The sequence below is a fragment of the Lissotriton vulgaris genome, chromosome 11 (genome assembly GCF_964263255.1).
Source record: "Lissotriton vulgaris chromosome 11, aLisVul1.2, whole genome shotgun sequence".
Classification (NCBI taxonomy): Eukaryota; Metazoa; Chordata; class Amphibia; order Caudata; family Salamandridae; genus Lissotriton; species Lissotriton vulgaris.
The window spans coordinates 342,976,826-343,002,885 of NC_141699.1; positions in this window are offsets into that span (position 1 = coordinate 342,976,826).

The following is a 26,060-nucleotide window of genomic DNA, read 5'->3' on the forward strand; positions in this document are numbered from 1 at the left end:
TTAACCCGCGAAAAAGTGCTGAGCTTTAAAATTGGATAACGTCTCTCTCTCCCGAGATTGTATTTTTGCAAGAAACTCATTTTAGGACTGATGCCTCAAAAATATCACTTCCCAAGAAGCATATTGCTCATCTGCTAATTTAGCAGTTCGTGGAGAAGGGGTTTTATTATCTATTAGGTTAGATTCCCAGGTCGTGATGGGAAGGGCAGATGGCTTTGGGTGAAAGTAAAGCTGAAGGAAACAATTTTGAATCTGGTTAACTACTACGGTCCTATCGAGGATGATACTGCAGCACTCGCCCAAATCTATCAATTAGTAGTACCAATGGAAGGTATATTAATTTTGGGAGGTGATTTTAACTTTATTCAGAATTTGGCCCTTGATACATCAAATAAAGCAAAACGCCAATTAAAGCCCAAAACTGCAAAATTAATAAATAGGCTTTCTAATGATTTCTCACTAATAGATCCTTGGAAACTTGGACACTTTAGTCTCTTACAATTTACTTGTTATTCGGCAAGATTTAGATCAGCCTCATGCTTGGATTACTTTCTAGTAGATAAGTTGGATGCTAATGGCCAATTTTTTCTCAGATCACTCATTAGTTTCATTTACATTGAAATTAGGTAGCATTATAAGAAAAAGGTCCAGATGGTAGTTTGATAAATCTTTACTGCAAGATATGAATTGTTTGACAAAAGCTAGGGGGTTTATTAAAGAGTTTTTGTCAGCTTAATCTAAATACGGGTCAGTTGTTTACGGTATGGGAGGCTTTAAAGCCACCTTTAGAGGCTAGGTTATATCATATAAGGAAAAAATAGATAATTTTCGGAAACAAGAGATTCTGGCAATGCAGACAGCCGAAGAAAAAGCTAGACTAAATGTGGTCCTAACGGATATACCACTGCCTATTGTAAAAGCACAACAGCAGGAGTTAGCTAGAGCCAAGGAGAAGCTGAAGGATGTTTTTCTATTCTAGGAGATTACAGGCATTAGGGCCTATCAGCAGAAGCTCTACAAGGAAAGCCAACAGATAGGTAGATTTCTGGCTTGGTCTACTAAATGTCAAAGAGTTGCTCAGTTAATTACCCAAATTAGAACTCCATCAACGGGTATATTGGAGGATGATAAAGAGAAAATTGTTGAGGTGTTTCTCACACATTTTAATCAAATATATACAGAAACTCAAGTAATGGATGAGCTAGCATTGAAGAGTTATTTTGAAGACCTAAAACCACCTTTATTATCACAACAGCTTTCTCAGACATTAAATGCTAAAATAGGAACTATGGAGATTCAAAGCAGTTTAAAAAGTATGCCCAATGACAAGGTGTGTCGTGGAGATGGGATTCCGGTGGAAGTATATAAGGCATTTCAAGAAGAATTGCTTCCCTTTTTAACAAAATTGTTTAATCATATTAAAGAATCTAAAGATATCCCAAAAAGTTTCAAAGAATCAATATTGATAATTTTCTTAAAAAAAGATGAAGATCCCTCCGATCCCAGTTCTTATCGCCCTATCAGCCTCCTAAATACAGATTATAAACTCTTCATGAAAATTTGGGCAAAAAGGATAGCACCTTGTTCACAACAAGTAGTTAATAGTGACCAAAATGTTTTTTTACAGGACGTCTTATGGCTTCTATTACATATTTTTTAACACCAGTCATTGATTATTTTTCTACTAATAAAACCAAGGCGGTTATTATGATGATGGATGCCAAAAGGCTTTTGATTTGGTAGATTGGAGAGCTTTATTTTTTATTTTGGATAAATGTGGTTTTCCGTCATAATTCATTCAGGGCTTAAAACAGGTATATAGTTTTGCTGAAGCTAAAATCATTATTAACGGCTCAGAAGCTGGCAAAGTTAATATTAAATGAGGCACACACCAGGGATGCCCGTTATACCCTCTTTTATTTTCCGTTTTTATTGAACCCCTGGCTGTCAGTATCCGGAAGACTTTAATGATTTTGCCTCCAATTAAGGAGATGACAAAAATTAAGCTATGTGCGGATGACATTATTCTATATCTTAGAGCAGGGGCAGTCAATATACAGAATGCCCTGGATGAAATCCATAAATTCACACAGGTTGGTGGATATAAAGTAATCCAAGCAAAAACTGAAATTTTAACATTTAATGTTATTCCTTTGGATGTTCCATCCACTATAAAGTTAAAATCACTACATCCCGATAGATATTTGGGGATACATGTTACAAATGATTACGGACAACTATTTTTCTTAAATTACACCAGCATGCTCATGAAAGTGAAAAAGCTATTAGACAAATGGTCTATGTTCTCATTATCATTAATAGGGAGGATCTCTATGGTCGAAATGTCAGTGCTTCCTTTATTCTTGTTTCTTTTTGACAAACTTCCTTTAAAAATCCCGAATGCATATTTCAAAGAGTAAAATCAAACAAACAGGAACTTTGTATGGAATAACAAACATCCCCAGGTTAAAATAGCTACATTACAATTAGATGTAACATCAGGAGGCTTGGAACTTCCAAATTTTCCTACTTATTACCAAGCTTCTTTAGCGAACTTGCTCTCTCAACTAGGTGAAGATCAGTCGGTTTTTGATAATTTTCTGCTAATTCATATGCTGAAGGAAAGTGCTATAACACTCCCCGTTTTTCTACGTTTGGCAAAACTTCAGAAGAAAACAAGGTATAAGGTGATACTGATATTAGCTGAAAGAACTCAGTTATTTTTTAAATCTCGAAATATCCCTATATTGCATGCATATACCCCTATACAGGATTGTGAGGCAGAAGGTCTCATACTGTCAAAAGGGCTTTATCAGGTATGGCATGAGCTAGGCTTTCTCCAGTTGGGGAATTTTTATAATCATGAAACATTAATTACCTGGGAAACGGTTCAACTCCGAGCCAGTATACCAACCCCCAGCCTTTTTCTTAGCCTATTACAGCATGTTAATTTTATTAAAAACAATTATTCTATGATGGGCGAAATGGCACGTCAAATCACCCAGCAGATGGCGGATAAGATGGTGGGGGTTGGCTGTTGGTATCCGCTGCTTCATCAAAAGGCCAATTCAGATGAGATCTTGACAAAAGAGCTTCAAAAAATCTATTCGGAGACTGGCTGTAAGTTTAATGTCAAAGAATGGAAACAGATTAGTGAGTTAGCAAACGAAGCATTTAGAGGGGCTAACTATAAGAGAATGAATTTTCTTTCTAGATGGCTATTACATTATACACCTGAAAGACTATCTAAAATGTTTCAAACTAGCCCGAATCAATGTTTTCGATGTAACAAAAATGGTAATGGTGGCTTGGTGCATACATTCTATGAATGCGAGGATTTGCAGCACTTCTGGAAAGTTTTTTTTGCCGAAATGTCTCCGATTATGTCCTTGCCAATTGAGCCATCAGCTATGTTGGTGTTATTTGGCTTATTGGGCGAAGTGAAGTGTTTTACAAAACATCAGCAATATTTTATATTAATATCTTTTGCAGTTGCTAGGTCACTTGTTCTTCAAAACTGGAGAACAAATAAACAACCTAGTATTGAACACTGGTTTAATAAAATGTCCAGGACCTGTAGACTAGAAGAGGCCTATGCCAAACGAATAGGAGCACCTGTAAGATTCAGGGGTATTTGGCAAAAAATTTCTTTTAATGAGCTTGTGGACGAAAGATGATTACAGTATATAGGTGATACCCGCTAAAAATACAATGCACATACCTTGTTTTGGAAGTATATTTGGCACTAGATTGGCATGCACTTTACTCTTCTGCACATTGCACTTTTCTACATGATTAGAGGGATATCCGTTGTAAGAATTGCATGTATTCTAATCAAGCAAGAATGTTTTCCACTGGGGTATATACAATGAAGAAATCATAGGGATGTTCTATATCTTTTAGGGGTATTATAATGTGGCTCTTTTTGAACTATGTTTTTTTCTAAAATAATTCGGATAAGACATACTATCTATTTTTTACAGGAGTGAGTCTTATAGCTATCATTAAGTGTGAATGAATAATCATGATGTTTTGGTTTAGTTTGCATCTTGTCATTATTTATGCACTATGTCTGATGTAATATAACTTGACTGTTTACTATTGGTTTCCTGTATTTTCCTGTTCAAATTAAAAAAAAATTCTTAAACGTATCACAACTCCCAAATGGAAGTACCTAAACCCCCATGGTTATCCTTTTATAATGTATGTATAGTAGTTGTTAAATCAGTTCTGTTTATTCTCACTCTCTGCTTTTACAATAATTATTATATAGTGGTTATGTTTATTCTGAACATTTATGACTAATATTTTTTCTTTTCTTTTTCTTTCACCCTTGATCTTGATTATTTATTGACTTGACAATTTTGTATAAATTATTTTTATCTTGTGTTTTATATTTTATTTTACTATTTATCAATAAAATCCTTTCTTTAAAGATATTTATCATAATAATGCATTTTTAACCTTTGATGAATTGCAGCAAAGATTTAAGTTATTGCCATCAGTTAGCTATAAATATGAGCTTTTATGTAATTCAATCTTAGACTCATTCCCACTGAATTTTCATATAACTGCTACATCTGACCTAGAATTGTATTTCCAGTATATTGCTTCATCATTTCACGCTGTGTCAATGTGCTATACAAAAATTTAATAATTTTCCTGGACATATTAATTTTCTCTCTTCCTTTTGGAACAGAGAATTAGATTTATCGTCATCATAAGATAAAAAGAAGACAATATGGTTGAATAGTATCTCTGGATGGTTACCAGTTTCATTATAGCAAACTAATTCTTTTATACTTTTCAATTCTTTGTGGACCCCGTTAAGATTATATAAGGCAAACCTTTTAAATTCATCTTCCTGCTGGCATTGTTCTTTAACTACAGGTTCATTGAAACATATACTTTATGAATGTCATTCTGTTGGTAAGTTTTGGAATGAGTGTTGGTCCCTAGTGACTTAAATATTGAATATTACCCGATGATTGCTCATATGCTATAATAATTTTTAAGTCCGTTTCATTTTTCACCAAGTTGTCTATTCTTCATTGCAAACTTTTAGATTTTTTTTATTACTGCAGCTTTAAAATGAATTACCACTAATTAGAAGAATGTCTCCTCTCTAGCTATTCATGCATGGTGGTCTTGTATTACTTTTACCAGAACCGGAGCTAATCTGACATTATCTGGTGTTAATCATATTTCCCACAATTTTCATATATTTTGGAAACCAATTGATGAATATATTGCTTTATATCTTTACATTATTATATTGCTATGGGTTACTGTTATATATATAGATATTTTGGTTAGATTGGTAGCTCTGTTTACAAATAATCTGGGTGTTTTTACTTTGTCCTTACTTTTCTTTCTTTTAGGACTTGTTCTCAATATACGTTATGCAGGTGTTTTTACTTAATACTCAATATTAATATGTACTATCAGTACTTCTGTTATCCAGGTCTTATACTGTTACAAAAAAATAAATGTACCTTATTCAGTGCTATTTTATGTATGGTCTTATTTTGTTAAAATGTTAATTAAATAATTTGAACACAAAAAGAAAGTGGATGGGTGCAATTTGTTACTCCAAATGTTGGGAGCACCTTTTTTTTAACACCAATTTCACTTTAGAGTTTCAAACTTTGGAAGGCTAAAGTACTGTAGCTATTAGATTTAATTTTAGGTCAGATGATCTGGATTATTATAGTTTGGAGTACAGCTACAAATCAGGACTCATGAGATGTGGGTACAATTGTAAATGCACTAGTTTATTTTGTAATGCTTTGCCAAGATGTTTTGAGATGTAGGGGGGAGACTTCCTCTGGGTAATCAACAGACATATAATAGCAGCTGAAGTATATCATTTTCGTCATTAGTACAGTAAGGGATCATCAGTAGTCTCAAATGTATGCAAATAGTCTCATTATCACATCTGCTAAAAAGAAAAAGTCATACTGATTTTGAATGAGAGCGAGCAGAACATTTTACCCCCCTGCTTCAGTAGTCACATTTTTTTAAATAAGATTTGTCCTCAGGAGTGAATAAGATACCCGGGCAGATACCCGGGCATGTGAAATTAGTGCTGATGCTGGGTACCCGGAAACACCGGTAGAAAATAGGCACTGATCGGTGCTTGGTTTAACTTATCTTCAACCTGGTTTCTTTTACAAATAAAATCTCAGTAAAAGGTTAGGTTCGGAGCCAATAGGATGAAAAATGTGGTTTACCTTTGACTAATTTGCCAACATCAAGACCAAAGGCGTTATGAATTAGGAATCACCTGACTGAGAAACCAATACACCTGGATGAACACCATCACTGCCTAGGGCCCAGGAAGAGCAAATTGTAAGATCTCTAATTGGGTGACCTGGAGGTAAAGTCACCAAAGTCTTAAGCGATTGCTCTTGTTAAAGTGATTTAGTCGGGACCTTTAGTGAATGGTTAGAACAGTCATGCTCCAAACTGAGGCTAATCACTTGTTGATGTGGCATTGATGCACAGCATGTCTTTCGTATCAATTCACGTCTCGATCCATGCAGGGTGGACTGTGCATGTTTAAAAGCGCTGCATAGTTCTAATGGAGGGGGCGATTTTAGCTCAGAATAAACAGATTATGCTGTTCTTTGGTTATGCGTCAGTTTTGCATGATAACAGAAAGTTCACCAGTTACCTATGTTTTTATAATATCTTTCTACCAATAAAAAGATTAAATACAATTGGAAGAAATGTCCTGGAAAGACATCAATATTAGTTTATTTTGTGACATGTAAAAAGTAATTGTGACATGACAAAGCTACTTCATTTAAGAGACAGTTAGCTCCCGGGTTCTTTTTGAATGATCAAATTGCACCACCTAGTGGTTTGACACTCCCATACCAAGCATGATTTCGAGATGTTGCAAATACATTGAATGTTTTTTTTTCTTAACACTACACAAAAGTTAATATTTCAAATCCTACAAGTTTCAAGAATTACAAAAAATTGTCATCGATCAATTTTCATGATGTCACAATAAGAACTTGATTTGTGTATTTCACGCTCAAAATACAAATGCAGTTGCTTTAAAATATAAATACATGGGTACTTAATACTAAAGCAACATTTTCGTTACCACGCACCTGCCATCCAGTGCATCTTCAACTGAACACAGTCAAGTGCTGAGTGGGAGCCTTTCCCTTGCTGCAGCAGCCGCCCCCTTATTCATTCTGTTCTTTCATGAATTTGTGGGCGCGTCGAGTCCCTAGCCAGGGGGAGTAGGTGTTCAGTGGTTAAGGCCACGAGGAACCACTACAGCATGAACACGATCTCAGAGTATGGCAGGGATGTCGTTTACCCCACAATATCTTCAAAACTCTAATATATGACCCAGTTTTTACGGCCACATCATATATTGCGGTATTTCTTAAATTATTAGCATTATTCCACCTTTACAACAATGTATGATACTTAGTAAGAAAGGGCGACTTTTAAAGCACATTGAGTCCAGGGCTTCGGATTTTTCTCCAGGAACTGCTTGATAAATGGTGTCTTGAAAGCTTGTTCGGACAGTAAAATTGATTAACTGAATAGAAAATAAATGCTTTCATGCCTGGTGTTGTGTGTTCTCCTTCAAGGCACATTTGTGGAAATGTGTGGCACTGGCAAATACTGTATTTCTAAGAATAGTTTACCAACAGCCATTGATAACTATTGATTGAATGTATTCTGAGGCTGTAAAAAACACATTGGAACATAGTTATGAGTACAGAGACATGGTGCACACAAGCGGTTAGGCAGCACTGCACTGACTGTACCAGGCTCCTGCAGGAGTGACCTTGATGGAACAGTCAGCATCAGACAAGAAAGCAAAAGCTATCCAGGCAGCCACCCAGCCATCTTTCCAGGGCCTTGAACTCAATCGGTATGAGTGTAGGTGACGTGAAAGCTTATAAGCTGTCCCATCACCTAAAAAGTGAAGGTTAGGAAGTAGTGGGGTAACAAAACTTAAGGGAGCCTCACTCAGTGGTGGCTGGCATGTCCCACAGATAGAGAGGAGGAGGCACATAAAATAAAAAATAAAAGGCACTCACGTTTTCCACGAGCCCAACGTCCTCCTTGATCCTTCTCTCCTTGAGGTAGGAGGCAGGCAGCAGTCAGCAGGCAGCAGGCAGGCAGGCAGAAAGGCAGGCAGGCAGACAGAGTCCAACTCTCAAGCCAATCCTGGCGCTGCTCTCATGCAGCATGACAGCAGCACTAGGATTGGTGGGAGTGGCCTCTAGCAGGGCTCACAAAAGCACTTGAGTCCTTTGCTTTCTCTAACCTAGCTGTCTGGGTTAGAGAGGTTTAAAATGCTCATGCCTGGCTGGCCATCGCATAACAGCCGGCCAAAGAGACATGCGCATTTCAAACTCGAGAGCACAAAGCTCCCCGCTGTCATTTAGCAGCAATGGCCCTACCCAATCCTGATGCTCAGTTTGGGATGGGTTGGTTGCTAAAAACTAAAATGGCAATACATTTTTAGTTTGTGGGGCAGCGCTCCTCCGCACAAACGGAGGAGCGGCTCCTGGCCCCACTGCAAAGTACATAGAGGGCCCCCATTCTCAGGAGCCAGTCAGGAGCTCTCAGCCTCCACCCGTGCACAGTGCCAGAGGGGGTCCCCTGGAGCTTGGGCCCCCGCACTGTGGGGGTTATTGTTATGCCACTGTTAGGTAGTTTTGCAGAAGAGCACTATGTGCCAACATTATGCCCACGGTTGTTTAGTAGGGGGTATAGCATTGCTTGTTCTTATGTTCATAGACCAAGTGTCCATGTTCTCCCTGTCGGTCTCCTGGGCCTTATCATTGTGTCCACGCAGGAGTGTCCCTTTGTCTTCATGTCCCTGAGCCAGTGACCTTATGTCAGTATTCATTCCTGTGTCCCTGCATTTCCATTCCCCAGTGTCAATGTTGCATTGTAAGTCTTCCAATGTCAGGATGTCAGTGCCGTAATATCAATGTCCCTGTATCAGTAGAGCGGTCGACCACGAAGCTGGGGGACCGGTTTGGAATCTCTGCAGGGATGTTCAACATCCTGAGAATCTGGGCAAATCACTTAATCACCCTGTCCTAACAAAAATGAATGTGTCCTTCTGAAACGCAACTGGTGCTCAAGTAAATCTTTCTGATTCCTTCGGGTCAAGATTGTGCTATAAAAAACTCCTAAAAAACGTGTCTGTTTGCCAATTTCAGTGTCTCTGTGTCAGTGTCCTGGTGGTAATGATGGAGCAAGTATTCGCACGTTAAGCGACTTGCTTGTATCAAGAACCTCAAATAACCTTAATAGACTAAATCAACTTGTTTTGTGTTACTAATATTGCACATTTTACACTACATGGGATGTCCCAGAGACGCTTGCCTATGTGTTTTCTAAAACGTAATATGCTTGCCTCTAAAAATGGCCGCTGCTTTGCGGGAATTTAGTCTGCACATGCGTCGGTCATACCCATGTGATGTGACGCACTCGCAGTTCTGGTGGGAATTTGTTGCTCATGCGCAATACAGCTAAAGATGGTTGCTTTGTTTTCTCACATACTCCGAGCTTGCATCGCCGCTTTTGCAAAGCCGTTTGTTCTGCACTTACCCTAATGCAATAGTTATTATAAAGTAAGGGATATAGTATAGCCATTTCATGGTATACAGTGTAATCTTTTATTCTGTGTTTCTAAATTGTTTTCGCTTGCTTTTCATGTATCGTATTCTTTGGGCCTGGGAGGTGCTTGTTACTCCATTTTTTGAAGCTCGTATGGTCACAGTCACGTGATGGGGGAAAAGAAAGCCATGCAGCAGAGGAACCCAGCCAGCTGGCAGCTTCGCCCAAGATGCTCCTGGGAACCGACCTGTAACCCAGAAAGACGAAGCTGACTTGTACCTGAACTCCCAACATTTGTAATAAACTGCTGTATACTCTATTGTTATCTGTAAAACATATGCCATGGGAAACTAGAATGTAAGGGGTGGGTACAAAAATTAATATTAAGCCTGAGAAAGTCTAAAAAATAGGTGTGATGACTTAACCTCCTCCTTTGTCCAATCAGAACTTGGGAATCCTTTCACTAGCAAACATTGCTGGGTGGTACACTGACCCGAAAAACAGTATAACTAGCCTATGTTTAGCTAGAGAAATTGTCCGACTTGTCCGAATAGCTGACCTGTCACTGACCCAACGCACTCTATAGGTGACTGATACAGAGAGCTGCGGAGTACTCTGTCCGTATTTTCCACAGACCCAGTTGGGGTTTTGGGAACCTTAAGTGCTGGCGAAGCACTTTGCTGGGAGATTCGAGAACCCAATTGGGGTTATTGGCAGATTCCTTGCAGAGAGGGATTAGCGCAGGCGTTGCCACCGAAGCTGCAGGTGTTGGTCGTACCCTTTGGTGAACCCGGTCCTGATCCAAAACCTGGGGTTATCCTGCCCTGACTGTCCATGAGCTGTACCTGCTCGCCTACTTGCAACCTAAGTCCTTGAGGGTCCTTTCCCGTCTTTTCCGACTGACCCGTGGCCAGGGTTAGTCTTCAATCTATCCTAGGTAAATATAATCTGTGTGGGTGTTCGTTTTTTCTAAACTTCCTTTCTAACGTCTCGAATAAAGCATAATTGCATGCGTTCTTTTTTCTCTCCTGTCTTTCTATGAATGAGATTTTCATGCATTATTGTCTATTAGCATGTTCCACTTTTCTACCTACCTTTAGTCAAATACTAAATAGTTTGCATATATAGTTTGTTCCATTCTTACCCTCCCTATAGAGAATGGAAAGGGGCAACCACTCGGTCCCCACGAAAGTATGGTTGGGTGCCCTGATGCTCCCGGGAAACCATTTTGGGCGGGGGGCGTGTCTCGGCTGGTATGCCCGAAGCGGCGTATGCGGGGCGCGCCTTTTCCCGCCCAAGAGGGGTTGTCCTAGACACCTACACTGATGGCCACGCCCAGTAGGCGTACCGGAGGAGGGTACCCGCCCTCCCGAAGAAGAATAAATAGAGCGGGAATCCGAAGAAGCGTCCTCTTGTTCCTGTGCTCTGAAGGCTGCACCCACTCGTTGCTCGTGAGCCCTCGACGGAACAAGGAGCAATTTTGAGAACTTGTAATTCTTGTGTTTCTCTTTCAGTGACTTTAAAGCGAAGGATCCAGGACCGTGTTGATCGACTCGGAGCGGATAATCGAAACCATGTCTGGCAAAAAGGCAGGAAAGGGTTCCGAGACAGACAAGGTGCTACGCATGTTGGTGAACAGAATAGCGGGCATGGATCGAAAAGTCGGACAAGTCCCAGCGCTTGGATGAGATTTGGCGGTCGTTAAGAAGCAACTGGCCGCAATGAACAAGCCTGGTAACCCTAAGAAGGTAATAGGCCCGGCCTTGCCGGGAATTGTCCCCGAGGGTAGAGGGAAACGGGTCAAGAGGAGGGCGGTTGCAGGGGAGGTTCCGGTCCCTGAGGTGCCCCCGGTCACCCCTGTCACACGAGCTAATGACCCGGTACCAATCCCAGACGCGGGTCAACCGATCCCGGTTGTGATTACGCCCGCTAACGATGAGGATATGCCTCCTGAATTGGCCACCCAGTTGGCCGCATGGCTCAATAAGAAGGCAGGGGGTGCTACGGCGCCCGGAGACACGGCTGAAGAGGCCAAGTTACTAATCCAGCAGTTGCGGCAGTCGCGAGATGCCGCGAAGGCGAATCTTCCTCTTGTTTCCCCACAGGTGATACCGGAAGGACCGGCGGCTGGTCGCGAGAAAACGGCGGGAACAACGACCGAACCGGGTAAGCTCGCTTTGCCGCTGGCGGGGGAGGGCTCATTACCCTCAAGACGGGATAGGGTGGTACAACATATCCCGATGGCCACAAAAGAATTGATATGGGCAGACAAGTATGTCAATATGTTTTCGTTATTAACTGACCATCGCGAGATGGAATATGCTAAAGCACAGAAAGATTTGTGGCACCCGAGCGTCTGGCGCGCCAAGATGGCGGAGTTCAGGGTGGAGGAGACAATAACGAATTGGGCGAAGGCCTTTGCAATGTTTACTGCGATTATTGGTGAACGTAAGCCCGAGGTATTGACTGAACTGTCTTGTTATCAAACTCGTATAATGGATTTTTATGAAATGTATGAGGGGGACGAATGGAAAGGTTACGACATGAAATTCCGTAAAGCGAAAGAGTATGATTCCTCTCTGACATGGGACTGCCTCAACTCAATTTCTTGGCATAAGCAGCTCCTGCCTGGGACGGCAGGGACGTCCTCGCCAGGCGGGAGTGGGTCTGAGGTTTCCCGCCAAAGGCCCGCGGTGCCCTTTCGAGCAGGCGCCGGGGGTGATCACCAGCCGAAAACCGGCGGGAATGGTGGAAAGCGGGGGGTCTGTTGGGGCTTCGATCAAGGCAACTGTAACAGACCGCAGGGAACATGTAGATTCAAGCATGTGTGTGCGGGCTGTGGGAATTCCTCACACCCGGAGAGTTCATGTAGATCGAAAAATAACGGGGCGGGAGGTAAAGGAGGGTCCAAGCAGGACTGAGGTGGATCATTGTGAACAATTGCCTACTCCCGTTGATCTCATGGCTATGACTCCTTGGCTAAACAAATACCCTGATCATGTGTCCGCTGGGGTGTTGAGGAAGGGATTCTTATACGGCTTCCACATCCCGGCGGGGGATTTTCGTGGGGAACCTTTTTGTAAAAACCAGCTATCAGCGCAGCATAATCCAAGTGTGGTAGAGAGAAAAATTGCAAAAGAAGTGAGTCTAGGGCGAGTGGCAGGGCCTTTTCAGCGCCCGCCAGTGGCGGATTTCATCTGTTCCCCATTAGGGGTGGTCCCGAAGAAGGACCCAGGGGAGTTTAGGCTGATCCATAATCTGTCTGCTCCAAGGGGTTTCTCGGTAAACTATGCTATTGACCCAGAAGTTTGTTCGGTGCGGTACGCATCATTCGATGATGCCGTCACCATGTTAAATCGCCTGGGCCCCGGGGCGCTGATGGCAAAATCAGATATCGAATCAGCGTTCCGGTTGCTCCCGGTACACCCACAGGATCAGCGTTTGCTAGGTTTTGCATTCCAAGGGAGTTATTACATGGATAAATGCATGCCGATGGGTTGCTCCATTTCTTGTGCCTATTTTGAAAAATTCCGCTGTTTTTTTAGAGTGGGCATTCACCGAGGCCACAGGGCATAGGCATGTTATGCATTATCTAGATGACTTTCTATTCTTGGGAGCAGCCGGCGACACGAAATGTGCGCAGGCGCTACAGGACTTTTGCATCCTCATGAGGGAGTTTGGAGTCCCATTGGCACCAGGTAAGACGGTTGGACCATCTACTTCACTGGAGTTTCTGGGAATTGAGCTCGATTCTGTGGAGGGATGTTTCCGTTTGCCGGTGGGAAAGGTAGCTAAATTTAGGACTTCCCTGGAACTTTGCCTTAGTAAGGAGAAAGTGACCCTGCACCAGTTGCAGCAAACAGTGGGTCAGCTTAACTTTGCCTTGAGAGTTATACCAATGGCCCTCCCCTTTTCACGCTCTATTGCACAAGCTATGGTTGGTCTCAAAGAAGGACACCACCGCACGAGACTGTCTGCAGAGGTTCGCCAGGATATGCGCATTTGGTTGGCATTTCTGGCGGACTTCAACGGTCGAGTAGTGTGGAACAAGCCGCCAGCGTCTTCGGACGAGCTGGGTTTGTGGACCGACTCGGCGGGGAGCGTGGGATTTGGCGCCATCTTTGGTAACCGATGGTCGGCGCAAACATGGCCGGCATGGTGGCACTCCTGCGGTCTCACAAGTAACATTGGGTTCCTGGAGCTATTCCCTATTTTTGTTGCTCTGATGGCATGGCCGGATGATTTCAGAGACCGCTCTGTGGTATTTTGGTCTGATAATATGACTGTTGTCGAATGCATTAACAATCAGGCAGCACGCTGCAAATGGATCTTGAGATTGTTGAAGGAAGTTGTGCTGCTTTGCATGAGACTGAATGTACAGTTCAGGGTGAAACATGTGCCGGGCGTACTGAATCATGCAGCTGATGCACTCTCTCGTTCACATATGCAGGCGTTCAGGGGTTATCTACCGACAGCGGACCTAGTGGCGGCACCATTCCCCGAAGCGCTTTGGCTAATTGGTGCCCCGGATTACAAGACCTCGTGGCAGCAAGCTTAGCCCCCAGGACGAGGAAAGCATACAAAGGAGCGTTTTGTTCCTATTGCACGTTTTTGGGTCCGACAGGAAGTCAGAACTGGGGTCAGGAGGAGTCCTTCCTGGGGTTCCTCGTAGCGCTGCACAGAGAAGGCCGATCAGCGGCAACGGCCAATAAGCACAGGGCGGCCATTTCATTTATGGCGCAGGTGCAGGGCATAAAAGACCCAACAAGTTCCTTTTTGGCAAGAAAAGCCCTTCGCGGCTGGCAGCGCCTTGAGGGTCGCAAGCAAGATGAGAGGCGCCCGATTGGCTTAGAAAGGTTGTCCCTACTTATGGCTAGTCGAGACATGCTCCTCCCAATTCGAGGCGGTTTTGTTCCGGGCAGCTTTCGCGTTAGCGTTCCATGGGGCGATGCGGGTGAGCGAACTGGTCGCTAGGAATAAAAAAGACGTTGAGGGAGGCCTGTGCAGGAATCACGTCCTAATTAAGGGTGATTCGATGGTAGTGACGATAGCCAGGTCCAAGACCGACCAGGGGGCTACGGGAAACAGTGTTATTGTGCAGCGCATGCGAGGGTCCCCCACGTGCCCGATACTGTGTATAGAGGAATACTTGGCACTGAGGGCTGCTACGTGGGGGGGAAGTTTGCTGAGGCACAGGGATGGCACCCCACTGACGAGGTTCTAGTTTCAGAGGGTGCTGGCGCTGACAATCGCTGCCGCAGGCATGGACCCGAGCGATTTTGGGACCCACTACTTTAGGATAGGGGCGGCTACTGAGGCTACAGCCAGGGGTCAGAGTGCGGATGAAGTAAAACAGTTGGGACGATGGTCCTCGAATTGCTTCAAGAGGTATGTGCGATTGCACATGTTGTAAGTCAATTGCAATGCACTCACGCTTCTTGTCTTTTGTTTGAATTACAGTTTCGCGAGCATTTCATGCGGGGCGGAATTGGCAGTCGACCCAGTACCAGGAGGCCAGCGGTCATGGATCACCGTCTGAGGAGAGAGTGGTGTGGGTCATGGGCCACTCATACGTGAGGCGGGCCGGGGACGTATTCAAAGCAGGTGACGCGACTCGCGCAGCTGGGGAATACGGGTACAGAGTGGCCTTCCACGGAAGGGGGGGGCTCTGTATTGACCAATTCGAATCTTTTGTTGAGGGTCTCTTAGGGCGGCAGAGGTCACCGCCATCCGTAGTCATAGTACACTTGGGGGGCAATGACTTGGTGACACTGGGTAGACGAGTATTGTTCGAGCAAGTTTTGTCTGCCGTTAGCTGGTTGGCAAAAAGAATCCCAGGGTGCACGATTGCCTGGTCCCACATGATTCCCAGGAAGGTATGGCGGGGGGGCCTTTCGGTGTCAGCACTGAACCATTCGGTGAAGAAGGTTAACAATAAAATTGGTAGATTGTTTCGCTCTGCGCAGTTGCATAGTATTCCTCATGGGTGTATTCGGGGTGATCACATGTATCTGAATGATGGGGTTCACCTGTCCCTCCCGGGAGGGGAATGTTTTACTCATAGGAGACTTCATAGCATGGCTAAGGGGTTTGAGGAAGCATGACCTTTAGGAGGAGTTTGGGGGGGGGGCGGATAGCCGGTCAACTATTCGGCCTGTGGCGGTAAGGTCATGATCGGTGAGCAGTAATTTCAAGGTCCCTAGAGGGGGCGCCACCCACTATGGATGGGAGCGCCCGGGGGGAGGCAGCCATTGGCCCCTCCCACTGGGAGGCGGCACCCACTAAGGATGGGTCACCTAAGGGGAGACGGCTATAGGCCCCTTCCAGGGGAGGAGGCGGCTATATGCCCCTCCTACGAATTTTCCGGGGCCCGGATATCCGCGACGGCGGATAGAGAGTGTGGGGATGGGGGGGGGAGTCCACGCTGTCCTTCCTACAGATACCTCACACGGGAGCTCGGACGACCTTTAAGATGGCGTCGAGCGGAAAGGGGGGCCCCCAACAAGACAAGGGAAATTACAGTTGGCAATGAGGGTACAGTCCTCTGCGCATGCCGCAACTCACACCGTGAGGGCGAGAGTTTTGGTAGTAGGGATCTGACACCGGTTAAGACCTTGCCGTTGGCCCTTAATGCTAGGATGTACAATTTTAATTTAGAATGTATGCATTTGCAGGATGTTAGACTCGGCTAGGAAACCTTTGTATTAGAGATTTGTTAAGGTTAGCCAATGAACATGTCTTCATCGAAATGTAATAAATGTAAAATTGTACATGATTATGAAAGTTTTATTTAATGTTTTAAATTTTGTTTCATATTTTAATAAATACGGCCGGGAGGGTGACTCCCTCCCGCCTTCCAAAAGTTCAGAACTGCGTCCGACTTCCCATCCTTGGGGATTGTGATGGGAGGGGGTGACGGGGATCCCGGCCATATGGAAAGGGGCGACCACTCGGTCCCCCCGAACGTATGGTTGGGTGCCCCGATCCTCCCGGGAAACCATTTTGGGCGGGGGGCGTGTCTCGGCTGGTATGCCCGAAGCAGCGTAGCCGGGGCGCACCTTTTCCCGCCCAAGAGGGATTGTCCTAGACACCTACACCGATGGCCACGCCCAGTAGGCATACCGGAGGAGGGTACCCGCCCTCCCGAAGAAGAATAAATAGAGCGGGAATCCGAAGAAGCGTCCTCTTGTTCCTGTGCTCTGAAGGCTGCACCCACTCGATGCTCGTGAGCCCTCGATGGAACAAGGAGCAATTTTGACCCACCCACCAGCCCCTTATGGCAATGTTTGTTTTGCAATAAAGTTTGCTGTGATAGGCCCCTTTTTTCCTCTGTATAAAAGTAAATGAATGTTTAGGTTGAGGATGTGCCTTCTGTTTGTAGGATTCTGTTTTTTCTTTTTAGGAGTAAAACAGGCTTGATGCAATTAGACATGCTGATATTTGCTTCCTTGGTAGGTGAACAACTGTCGTATTTATTTTTTGGTCGGGCGGTAAGGTCATGATCGGTGAGCAGTAATTTCAAGGTCCCTAGAGGGGGCGCCACCCACTATGGATGGGAGGCGGCCATTGGCCCCTCCCACTGGGAGGCGGCACCCACTAAGGATGGGTCGCCTAAGGGGAGACGGCCATAGGCCCCTTCCAGGTGAGGAGGCGGCTATATGCCCCTCCTACGAATTTCCCGGGACCCGGATATCCGCGACGGTGGATAGAGAGTGTGGGGAGGGGGGGGGGGGGGGGGGAGTCCACGCTGTCCTTCCTACAGATACCTCAAACGGGAGCTCGGACGACCTTTAAGATGGCGTCGAGCGGAAAGGGGGGCCCCCAACAAGACAAGGGAAATTACATGATTATGAAACTTTTATTTAATGTTTTAAATTTTGTTTCATATTTTAATAAATACGGCCGCGAGGGTGACTCCCTCCCGCCTTCCAAAAGTTCAGAACTGCGTCCGACTTCCCATCCTTGGGGATTGTGTTGGGAGGGGGTGACGGGCATCCCGGCCATATAAGCACATCTGGATAAATCAAATTGCATAAGTTTAATTTCCTCTGAACTGTTAGTGAGTTTCGAAAGTCTACTTTGATTAGTATGTTCCCTTTCTTTACCCGCCTTTAGTGAAGTTGTGAAAGTCTGTTAATCAAAAATAGCGTGTTCCTTATTTCTCCTTCCCCTTATTTTTCGATTTCTAAATGATTCTTACCCTCATTCATAGCTATACGATATTTCTAATTCTAGTTATATACAGTTTGATCTGTGTAAATCTGTGGCTCATGGCATATGATGATGAAGATGATTAGATAAAGGTTTCCAAAACTTCTTGAGTCTGTGGTCATTATAAAGAGTACAAACATTATCCAATTGTATATGGTATTGTGTTGTCTACTTACTCCACAGCTAGCTCCTTGAAAATATTTTTTATGGGCCCAAGGGTGCATTATTTGGTAATAAAGTTAGTCGGGTGACCTGCACGCTCTATCAGTTATTTTCTGGCAGCAGATTGATGGTTAAGGACTAGTTAAGATAGGTAGATTAGTTACTTGTTGATAATGGTGCAAAATAAAATTGCTGCTAAAATTAATTGCTGCTAAAAGTATCGATCAATCGAATGAAAAATTGCTTTGAAATATTATGAAATATTTTTGATGAAATGCTGTTATATTGATACATGTATTAACAACTCGTTAGTGATTGTTATATGTTGTCTGGAATCCCCGGGGGCAGAATAGCAGGTGGTGAGGAGAATCCACCTCGCAGGGAGGTCAGTGGCTCGGGAAAATTAGTGCATGGTTAGGCAGAACTGGAAGCGCTAATTAGGGTTTTCTGTATGAATAATTGAATAAATGATAGCAAAGAGTTCGCTGGCAAAACTTCTATTGTGATATAACCTAGTAAGGGTCACACGGGAGGAGTAGCAGGTTCGTCTGAGCTTGATTTATAGCAAAGGAGTTCACTAGTGAAACTTTAGACTTAGTATATATCCCAAAAAGAGTGGATAAGACGAAGAAGTAGCAGGTTCTCTAATGCTTGAATGAAGGGTAAGCAGACGAGGTCTATCCGTAGTGTATGAAAAGTAGACAAGAAGAAGTTTACTTGCAGTGAAACAAATCTTTCTTTCTAGACACTCGAGTACAGTGGCGAATGTATTTACGTTGTAAACTAAGTAGAGCACTTGCACTTTAAGAAAGAAAGTGAGTTTCCGTTACCTTGTAAAGGAGGGAGTCAGTTGCGGAGCTGCTCTGACGTCACTTTGTGCCACGCTGGTATTGGTCGAAACAGCGGGGTGTAGCGGAGCTGGTATTGTAAAGGAGGGGTGAGCGCAGAAGCGTGAGAACCTGACTCACGAAAAGGCCGCGCACCTATTGGTCGAAATTATTTGCAACCCCAGAGTTGATTGGTTGTGGAAATTTAAAAGAGACACTAGCATTGGAAGAATATAGTAAACAGGAGTACGTAATTCACGCACGAACTAAGTTTACAAAGTATATGTGGTATCCAGAATTTTTGCCTGATCCGAAATACTCAGGTTTTGCTAAAGAACAGATGTTAAAAGGCAGACCTTATAATATGTACGGAAGCAAGAGAAAGATGACTTTTGTAGACAAAGTTAAACATTATTTCAAGAAGGATAAACCCATCAAAACTAGAGAGGGTATAATCATTCCACCACCTAATACTCCTGCATCATTTATGTTATTTGACAAAGGGTATCATACCTGTGTATTGTTGGAAAATTGGGTGGAATATACCAAAGATGACGGAATTTCAGCATTTCCTTTAGACAGTACCTTTAATGGTAGAATTTTGTTTAATTTGAGGACTTGAATGAATGATTTACATCCCAGACCCAGATTGACGCAATATGAGGCTTTAGAAGAATGGGAGATTGTGGCCTTTGAGCGAGACAGACCTAGAATTGACAAAGGGATAAGCAAATGGTATCCGAAAATGCATGGAGAAGCAAAAGAGAAAAAAATGAAGCAGTGGAAACAGAACATGATGATAGAAGGACTTTTCCCAGTATTAACAGTAGATGAACCCGTAGGAGATAAAAGGACAGAGAAAACCAGACAATTAATGACTGCTGGTGATTCGGAGGATAAATACCTGGAGGATTTATTAATGAAAAATCCACCACCATATAATGAGGAGTCTAGGTCCCTGAGTATGAAAAATCCATTCTTTAGGGCTCCCTGTAATAGAGGGGCAAGTACATCCGATCCGACTGGTCCGGGGTATAGGCCTAGCGGTAATGAGGAGACAAGCACATCCGAGCTGACTGTTCCATATTATAGGCCGTCCTGTGGTGAGGGACAAAGTATGACAAATACGACTGCACCGAATCTTTACCTTCCATTGATTCCACAAGTAGTACATGAAACCACCATGGAAAAGGTCTTACAGGATCAAGAAAGAGAAGCTCTAGTTAAACAGAGAACTGAACAAATCCAGAAAATATCCCAGTTAAATACAAGTCCTGAGGCTTTGACAATTCCAGTAACTATTGGCCCAGTTGTTCCTCTTTACGGGAATATACAGGCTAGTCCAAAGACTCCAGTTATTACTCCAGCTGTGTTGCAGCCAAGAAAAGAGACCTTAATAGTTGATGATCAGGCAAGTGAATGCGAGTCTGTAATTTCCCTAATGGATTTGCCATAAGGGAACCAGAAGGCAATTCACAGAGAAAGAACACTTAGATTGGTGCAAGAGAAGTCCAGATAGAGTCATCTTCAGGTACTAGAAGTGCCACAGTAGTGACTTCGGAAGAAATAGATCGATGGACCTGAGAATAAGAGAAAATAAATCCTCAGCCAAATCCATTAGATATTTACAAATTGAGAATAGAATCAGAAGAACTGATGGCTGGGAACGTGGTACTAGACAGGCTGAACACCCTTAGCGAGGAAGAGTTACTATTCATTTGCAAAAGTATTACCAGAAACACCAGAGTGTTCCATGAGAAACTAATGGACACAGCAGCTAGCATGGGAATAGACGTCAGCAGATCTAAAGTGTTGCAAAAGCCCTATAGAGCAGAATTTTCTGACAAAGATTTAGAAAACATGAACGTGTCAGGGAAAAAGGTTCAGATAGGAGAATTATTGAATCTGTTACAGAAATCGGGAGACTTAGAAAAATAGAAAACCCGGTGGGCAAAGAAAAAGGAATACAGTAGATCTAGACAAGTGACTTCTGAATATGTCCTAAAAGAAGTTGACAAGGCAGAAACATTGTATCCTATGAAAGAAGTGCCAGGTGAAGGATATGTACATGTCCCATGGTTCAGACAAGACATTGTGTCATTTAAAAATGATTTCCCAAAATTACGAGAGAAACCTGTAGAATGGTACAGACAGGTCGAGAGATTTGTTAAAGTTCAAAAATGCCTCATGAAAGATTTAGATGGGTTCTTTGACATTGTAGTTCCCGTAGATTTGTGGACAGAATGTAAAATTGCTGTTGATTGGCTAAGTGAAGAATATTCCAGAGACCCAAAGACAGGAGCTCCTTCAGCGGAGGTAATGAGGAAATATGACCAGGTGATATTGTACCTGAAAGGAAAGGTGCCTGCAAAAGAAACTGATTGGACCTGAATAGATAGAACTACCCAGAATAGAGATGAAACTGTACATTCATACTATGAACGACTGTTACAGGTGTTCAAAACGTACAGCGGGCTAGATACCATTGAGATGAAGGACATGACCCACTTCATTTATCGATTCGTGTTAGGGTTAAGACCTGAGATTTCTCAGTGGATTAAAGACAATAAAATCTGTTGGCAAGCTAAACCTATTGATGAAGTCCTGAAGTATGCCAAATATTGTGAAGATGAGCTGGAAAATAAACAAAAAGAATTAAAAGAAAACATTATGTGGGCACAAGTAAAATTAGCAGAGCACCAAGAACAACAGTTAAATAAAATGACAAACACTCAGAATCAGAACCCTGGGGGTGGAGGAAAACCAAGAGTAAAAATGAGTCGAGAAGAGGCCAGGAAAAACTTCCCCTGTCACGGGTGCGGAAAAATAGGGCACTGGAGGGACGAATGTAAGGCTGTGCAGAATGATAATGTCCAAATTAATGATTTAATTCCGCAGGTGCAGAATGAGGGACCACGAAAGACACAGCAACAGGTAAAACAGAATCAGTTGCCTCAAGCACCTAGGCCAAACTATAGGAACAAGGCACAACAGAGTGAGGAAGCAGAGGTTTGGGAAGGAAGGGAGGATAAAAATGCAGCAACTTCGCAATTTCTGTTGAATGATACATTCCTCTGTGATGAACCTTTCCGACGGTGCCCGAGGGGGGAGGATGAGGAGTGCGTGCTTGGCGCCTTCTTGCCGGTGGACCAGTCAGGGCCATACATTGAAGGAAAGGTTGAAGGAAATGATGTCACCTTCCTGTTGGACACTGGTGCTACCCGTTCTACTGTGAGAACAGCAGACGTTCCAAACCTACCGCTCTCGGGAGAAGCAATCCAAGTAGTGGGTGTTTCTAATCAATTAATTAGTACCCCAGTTACAGAACCCATGGATATTAAAATCGGGAATTACAAAGAAATGCCTAGATTCGTTGTCTGTGACTCAAGTCCTGTGAACTTACTAGGACGAGATTTGCTTGTCAATATGAACTGTACCATCTTTTGCACACCAAAAGGCGTTGAAATACAAACCCCAGATGAAGACAGAATATACAAATTAATGTTAATAAGACCTGACTCAGAAATCAAAAGACTGACAATACAAGACTTACCTGAAGTACTCCAACAGACAGTGAAACCAGAGGTATGGGATTTTACTGGAAAAGATGTAGAATTAATGACAAATGTTGACCCAATTAAAATATCCATAAAAGAAGATGCAGTTTACCTGCACACTAAACAGTATAAAATGAGTGCAGAAGTAAAAGCAGGGGTTGCCATTGAAATAAAAAGATAGTTTGAAGCAAACATTATACAAGAAGTGATGAGCAGTCCTTGTAATTCGCCCATAATTGGAATCAAGAAACCTAGTGGGAAGTACAGGGTAGTACAGGACCTGCGCATGGTTAACAAAATTGTCGTTCCCTGTTGTCCTATTGTTCCAAACCCTGCAGTGATTTTGTACCAAATTCCATGGAATGCTGGATGGTTTACGGTCATTGACCTATGTCACGCATTCTTTTCAATTCCATTGCATCCAGACAGCAAATTTCTTTTCTCATTTGAATTTGACAGTCATGTTTACGTCTGGAATCGTGTCCCTCAAGGGTACACAGAGAGTCCTTCGATCTTTAATCAGATTCTGATAAAATGCCTTGAATCTTTGGTTTTAACTAGAGAATCAGTCCTGGTCCAATACATAGATGACCTCTTGGTGGCGCCTTAAAGTCGGAAAGACTGTGTTGTTGACACCATTCCCTTACTGAACCATTTAGGTGAAGGAGGACATAAAGTATCACCAGACAAATTACAGTTCTGCACCTCCTCAGTGAAATATCTGGGACACCAGATAGAGAGAGGTATCAGGAAGGTTACCACAGAAAGGATTAGAATAATTCGAAACATGGAAATACCAAATACTCAGAAGGAAATCAGAATGCTTCTTGGAGTTGTAGGATACTGTAGGCAGTGGATTGTGGGATTTGCAGTCCTAGCAAGACCATTAATAAAAATGACAAAGAAAGGAGCAAAAGACCCAGTGGGGTGGGATGATGAAAGCATGTCAGCTTTTAAGTTACGAGAATGTCTGTGTACAGCTCCCGTATTAGGAATTCCTGATTACTCGAAAGAGTTTGCACTGTTCTGTGACACACGAGACAATTGTGCACTTTCAGTCCTAACTCAAATGCATGGTTTGACTAAACGTCCAGTGGCATATTTTTCCGCTACTTTGGATCTAATGTCTGCTGGATTACCTGGATGCCTGAAAGCAGTAGCTGCAACTTGCATGAGTCTTGAACAGAGTGAATCCATCATTATGGGACATCCTGTAACGGTGTATGTTCCACATGCAGTTGTAATCTTACTGACCAGAACTAAAACCCAGTATCTCACACCTAGTCGGCTGACTAAGTATGAGAGAATTCTAGAAGGTGCTGCAAATGTAACCATTTCCTGATGTAATATTTTGAATCCAGCTACTCTATTACCAAATTCACTAATGGCAGAAGTAAAGGGAGAGGTTGAGCATGATTGCCTTGACCTGACTGAGTTTAGTACAAAACCACGCCCAGACATCAAGGAAATTCCCCTGACTGTTGAAGATTTCGAGCTGTTTGTAGATGGCTCATGTCTGAGACATGCGGATGGAGGCCTAAGCGCTGCCTATGCCGTGTGTACATTAGAAGGTCCAGTAGAAGCATCCTATTTGTATGGAGTTAAGTCGCACAAGTAGCCGAATTGGTTGCATTTGCACAAGCCTGTAAATTTGGGAAAAGCAAGAGAATAACCATATAAACTGATAGCCAGTATGGTTATGGGGTTGTGCATGACTTTGGCCAATTGTGGCTGCAAAGAGAGATCCTGACTTCTTCAGGTACTCCTATCAGAAATGGAAATTTTGGGCAAGAACTACTGGAAGCAATCCAGTTACCAAAAGAATTGGCAGTGGTCAAGTGTGCTGCTCACAAATCTGGCGATGACAATGTGACAGCAGGTAATCGATATGCTGACCAACTGGCCCAACATTGTGCAAAACATAAAATATCGATCAATACCAAAATGGGGGTAGGCGGAAACAGTTGCCAACTTATGGTGTTTGAAGATTTACGAACATGGGAAGAACAGAGATTTGCAGAATGCAGCAGGACCAAAAGATAAGAGAAGGTGGAGAAAATGTGGTTGTCAGCGAAGGAATGAGGATGTTGTCATTGTTTACATTGATGATATGGCTGTGTTGCCAGACAGCTTGCTTGCTCCTATGGCTAGATTGATACATGGAGATAAACATTTAGGAAGAGATGCAATGATGTGTGTTATTTAGACAGACATGGTTCAATTCGAAATTCAGAAACATAGCAGAGGCAATCTGCCAGAGGTGCTTGATATGCCAACAATTCAATCCTGGAAAGAAAACGGTAGTTTTACCAGGTAAAATTGGAAAAGCAGAAGGCCCTTTTATAAGATTACAAATTGACTTTATTCAGTTACCCCCCTCTCGAGGAGTAAAGTACGTCCTCGTCATTGTTTGCCTATTTTCAAAATGGGTAGAAGCTTATCCTGCAAGAAAAAATGATAGCATCACTGTAGCTAAATTGTTACTGAGGGAACTGATACCTAGGTACGGTTTTCCAGTCACAATTGAATCAGACAGAGGTGGGCATTTTCAGAACGAAATAATAGGCCAAATCTGTGAAGCATTCAAAATTACACAAAAACTACATTGTGCATATCGCCCAGAGGCTCCGGGAGTGGTAAAACAACTGAATGGCACTATCAAGTCAAGATTGGGAAAAATGTGTGAATCTACTGGAATGCAATGGATAGACGCTTTGCCCCTTGTCTTGATGGGACTCAGAAGTATTCCAGATCGGAAGACAGGCCTGAGCCCCCATGAAATTCTGATGGGAAGAGTAATGCGGCAATCATGGGACCAGGACACAAACTGATAAACATTTCTGATGATTTGGTGCTAGAGTACTGCAAGCAACTGGGTGACCAAGTGCGTTCTATCTCTCACCAGATTGGGGAAGACGCTGTCGCCAGGCCAGCAACTCCAGCCCGTGATTTGAACCCTGGTGATTGGGTTGTAATTAAGAAACATACTCGGAAGAGTTGCCTTGCACCGAAGTGGGGAAAGAAAAGACAAGTGATTCTTGTTACCACAACAGTGGTGAAGTGTGCGGGTGTGCCACGGTGGATCCATGCCAGCCATAGGAAAAAAGTGACAGAAGATGAAGAAACTGAGGCTGAAGGTTGTGCACCTGAGGGGTCTCCAGACGTTGGTCCTGAAGTAGCTGAAGAACAACCTAGTACCAGTCAAGATGATTGGGTCCCAGTAATCAACCTGACACTCGACCCAATAAGAACCAGAAAACAAACCTACTTAGATAGAGAGTGGGATAGTGAGGACGAGACAGAAATAGAAGAAGATAATCAGATCATCAAAATTCAAATCAAATCTGATGAAGAGGAAGGTCAGATAGGGATAGAACAGGTTATCGAAACACCTCCAAAAACTCCTGAGCCTGAAAAGAGGCAGATAGAAAATAAGGCGGAAGTTCAAGCGGAAGAAGATCAAAAGTTCGAAGTGCTTGAACAGAATCAGATAGAGCTAGACGAATGCGTTCAGGAAATAGAAGTTGAAACAACCAAAAGTCAAAATCAGCATACACCTGACCTGAACAAGGCCAGTTTAGTGACTAGGCAGAAGAAACAGAAATAAGACCTGGAAATAGTCAGACAGAAAGGAAAGAAGAAGACATTGAAGTAGATGTGCCACAACTAAACGAAAATAAAAGAGCCTTTG